At 35.7% G+C, this 4,606-nt stretch overlaps 2 pseudogenes; both read right to left on the bottom strand.

Moving 5' to 3' along the window:
* Positions 1-956: 956 nt before the first annotated feature.
* LOC126766812 (5.8S ribosomal RNA) lies at positions 957-1,135 on the bottom strand (annotated as a pseudogene).
* Positions 1,136-1,906: 771 nt separating this feature from the next.
* LOC126766814 (small subunit ribosomal RNA) lies at positions 1,907-3,896 on the bottom strand (annotated as a pseudogene).
* Positions 3,897-4,606: the final 710 nt, after the last annotated feature.

Consider the following 4,606-nt stretch of genomic DNA (forward strand, 5'->3'; position numbering starts at 1 on the left):
TTAACCTCTAAGCAGTTTCACGTACTATTTAACTCTCTATTCAGAGTTCTTTTCAACTTTCCCTCACGGTACTTGTTTACTATCGGTCTCATGGTTATATTTAGTTTTAGATGGAGTTTACCACCCACTTAGTGCTGCACTATCAAGCAACACGACTCTTTGGAAATATCTTTCTAGTAATCATTAACGTTATACGGGCCTGGCACCCTCTATGGGTAAATGGCCTCATTTAAGAAGGACTTAAATCGTTAATTTTTCTCATACTAGATATTAAGATATTCCATACACTGCATCTCACATTTGCCATATAGACAAAGTGACTTAGTGCTGAACTATTTTCTTTTCGCTCGCCGCTACTAAGAAAATCCTTGTTAGTTTCTTTTCCTCCCCTCATTAATATGCTTAAATTCAGGGGGTAGTCCCATATGAGTTGAGGTTGTATAAAAAAAATTAATTTTTTATATTATATATATATTAATAATAACTCTTTTATTTTTTCGCTATTTTAAAGAAATATATTTTATATCTTCGATACCATTTTATAAATCTTTAATAATAAATATAAAATCTTTTCATCCCACCAATTCAAATTATTAATATATTTATTTCATATATTATTAAAATATATTTTATCATCACCTCCACTTTATAAACAAATACATTAGGGACATAAGGTCTAGACCACAAATAAAATTTTTATGCTAGACTTTCCTCTTAATGTATTTATTTAAATATATTTTAAATAATATTGAATTTTTTTTTTTTATTTTGGGAATACTAAGATTCTCATTTATTATAAAATTTCGTTCAAATATGAGGTAATCAAGAATATATTGTATATATTTCTTTTTATGCTATTAATATTATGGATTGAAAAATACAATCCAATAATATACCATATGCTTAAATTCTTTTAATTAACTAAAAGAATAAGCAACTAATTTAGCATAGTCTTACAACCCTCAACCATATGTAGTCCAAGCAGCACTTTAAAATTAATTAAAGTACATAACAGCATGGACCGCAATATGCGTTCAAAATGTCGATGTTCATGTGTCCTGCAGTTCACACGATGACGCACAGTTTGCTGCGTTCTTCATCGACCCATGAGCCGAGTGATCCACCGCTTAGAGTAAAAATTTGTTTGTATTTTTTGATTCAAAGTCAAGAGTTTTTAATTTATTGAAAGCATAATAATAATATTTAAAACAAATTTTTAAAATAAAATTTCAACACATCTTTCAATAAATTGTAATTTTTAAACCCAAACATTTGCAAGCTGCGCATGTCTTAGGTCAACAAAAACAGTAATACCATTTTTAGTAGCTATTCTCTTTTATTTGTGCATAATCCAGTATTTCTTGAATGAAAATAAACCAAAATATATTTATATAACATATATGTATTTTATATGTATATAACATATACTTAATCACAAATAGAAAATACCATAAAAAAGGAATTACACGTTAATGTGAACAAATTAACTTATCATTTATATATTTAACTTATCATTTATATATTTACTATAAAAAGATCATTTAACTTTTTATAAAATTTTTTATAAATAATAAGTACAGCTATATATGTTTAAAGGTTTTTTAGCGTTCAAATACAATGTATGCGAAATTCACAATATATGTATAAATATACTGCTCATAATGCATTACAAGGAGTAAAAAAAAAAAAAGAAAAAAAAGAAAAACACTCAAATATGTTTTTTATGCAAATTATTGATATACCCACATTGATTTAAATAAATAATATTTATCAATAATTCAAAACATATTGAATGAAAAGAAAAAAAAAAAAAAAAAAATTTTTTTTTTTTTTTTTTATTTTTTTTTTTTTTTTTTTTTTTTTTTTTTTTTTTTAATATATATTTATTTTTCGGATAGGAACACAATAATGATCCTTCCGCAGGTTCACCTACGGAAACCTTGTTACGACTTTTACTTCCTCTAAATAATCAAGTTCGGTCAACTTTTGCGAAACAACCGTGAAACACAAGGCGTCACAGTGATCACGTCCGGAGACCTCACTAAATAATTCAATCGGTAGTAGCGACGGGCGGTGTGTACAAAGGGCAGGGACGTAATCAATGCGAGTTAATGACTCACACTTACTGGGAATTCCAAGTTCATGTGAACAGGTTCAGTTCACAATCCCAAGCATGAAAGTGGTTCAGCGGTTTACCCGGACCTCTCGGTCTAGGAAATACACGTTGATACTTTCATTGTAGCGCGCGTGCAGCCCAGGACATCTAAGGGCATCACAGACCTGTTATTGCTCAATCTCGTTACTGCTAGACGCAATTTGTCCATTTAAGAAGCTAGTGTCCTTATAATGGGACAAACCAACAGGTACGACTCCACTTATATAAACACATTCAAACACTTGTCCATTCAAGATGAACGCATGAATGAAGGCTATATAAGCTTCAACACCATAATCCTGAAAGCATCTATTTAATATATTTGAGTCTCGTTCGTTATCGGAATTAACCAGACAAATCACTCCACGAACTAAGAACGGCCATGCACCACCACCCATAGATTCGAGAAAGAGCTATCAATCTGTCTTACACGCTTATGTTCGGACCTGGTAAGTTTTCCCGTGTTGAGTCAAATTAAGCCGCAGGCTCCACTCCTGGTGGTGCCCTTCCGTCAATTCCTTTAAGTTTCAGCTTTGCAACCATACTTCCCCCGGAGCCCAAAAGCTTTGGTTTCCCGGGAAGCGACTGAGAGAGCCATAGTAGTAGCTACACCCAATTGCTAGCTGGCATCGTTTATGGTTAGAACTAGGGCGGTATCTGATCGCCTTCGAACCTCTAACTTTCGTTCTTGATTAATGAAAACATCTTTGGCAAATGCTTTCGCTTAAGTTAGTCTTACGACGGTCCAAGAATTTCACCTCTCGCGTCGTAATACTAATGCCCCCAAACTGCTTCTATTAATCATTACCTCTTGATCTAAAAACCAATGAAAGTAGAACAGAGGTCTTATTTCATTATTCCATGCACAAAATATTCAGGCATTTGGAGCCTGCTTTAAGCACTCTAATTTGTTCAAAGTAATTGTACCGGCCCACAACAACACTCGATGAAGAGCACTGAAGCAGGTTTAAATAGGAGGAATATATAAAAAATACATGGTATTAATTATATATAAGAACTCCACCGGTAATACGCTTACATACATAAGGTAATGTACATACCACAATTATAGTTGTACTACCCGTATGAAGCACAAATTCAACTACGAACGTTTTAACCGCAACAACTTTAATATACGCTATTGGAGCTGGAATTACCGCGGCTGCTGGCACCAGACTTGCCCTCCAATAGGTCCTTGTTAAAGGATTTAAAGTGTACTCATTCCAATTACAGGGCCTCGGATATGAGTCCTGTATTGTTATTTTTCGTCACTACCTCCCCGAACTGGGAGTGGGTAATTTACGCGCCTGCTGCCTTCCTTAGATGTGGTAGCCGTTTCTCAGGCTCCCTCTCCGGAATCGAACCCTGATTCCCCGTTACCCGTTGCAACCATGGTAGTCCTAGATACTACCATCAAAAGTTGATAGGGCAGACATTTGAAAGATCTGTCGTCGGTACGAGACCATACGATCTGCAAGTTATCTAGAGTTCAACCAATATAACGATCTTACGATCGCTTGGTTTTAGCCTAATAAAAGCACACGTTCCAAAAGGTCCGTGTTTATTTTGCATGTATTAGCTCTAGAATTACCACAGTTATCCAAGTAACTTTTAACGATCTATGGAACCATAACTGATATAATGAGCCTTTTGCGGTTTCACTTTTAATTTGTTTGTACTTAGACATGCATGGCTTAATCTTTGAGACAAGCATATAACTACTGGCAGGATCAACCAGAATAATATTATTATATTATTTTTTATATAATATTTTTTATATTATATAAAATTTTATTCAAACTCCTTACGTACAGCTGCTACCGAAACCATTGGTTTTCGGAAAGTGCAAAAGAACAGCTGGTACGACGAGGAGTGCCGTGTCGCAGCGGAGAGAAAACAGGCTGCCTACCTCGCAACGTTACGATCGACCACTACACGTGCGGGATGGGATAGATACCGAGAGTTGAAGAGGGAAGCGAGACGCATTTGTAGACAGAAGAAGAAAGAGGCCGAAATGCGTGAGTATGAAGAGCTTGATAAGCTGGCCGACAGGGGTAATGCTCGAAAATTCTACGAAAAAATGCGGCGGCTTACAGAAGGTTTCAAGACCGGAGCATACTCTTGAAGAACCCCCAAAGGTGATCTAGTCACTGATGCCCAGAGCATACTTAAATTATTGAGGGAGCACTTCTCCAGCCTGCTGAATGGCAGTGAACGCACAACACCAGGAGAAGGAGAACCCGATTCCCCAATCGATGACGATGGAGCAGATGTTCCATTACCCGACCATGAAGAAGTTCGAATAGCAATTGCCTGCCTGAAGAACAACAAAGCGGCAGGGGCCGACGGATTGCCGGCCGAGCTATTCAAACATGGCGGCGAAGAACTGATAAGGTGCATGCATCAGCTTCTTTGTAAAATATGGTCGGACGAAAGCATGCCCAACGATTG

Source organism: Bactrocera neohumeralis, unplaced genomic scaffold, assembly GCF_024586455.1.
Source record: "Bactrocera neohumeralis isolate Rockhampton unplaced genomic scaffold, APGP_CSIRO_Bneo_wtdbg2-racon-allhic-juicebox.fasta_v2 ctg2564, whole genome shotgun sequence".
In the NCBI taxonomy this organism is placed as follows: domain Eukaryota; kingdom Metazoa; phylum Arthropoda; class Insecta; order Diptera; family Tephritidae; genus Bactrocera; species Bactrocera neohumeralis.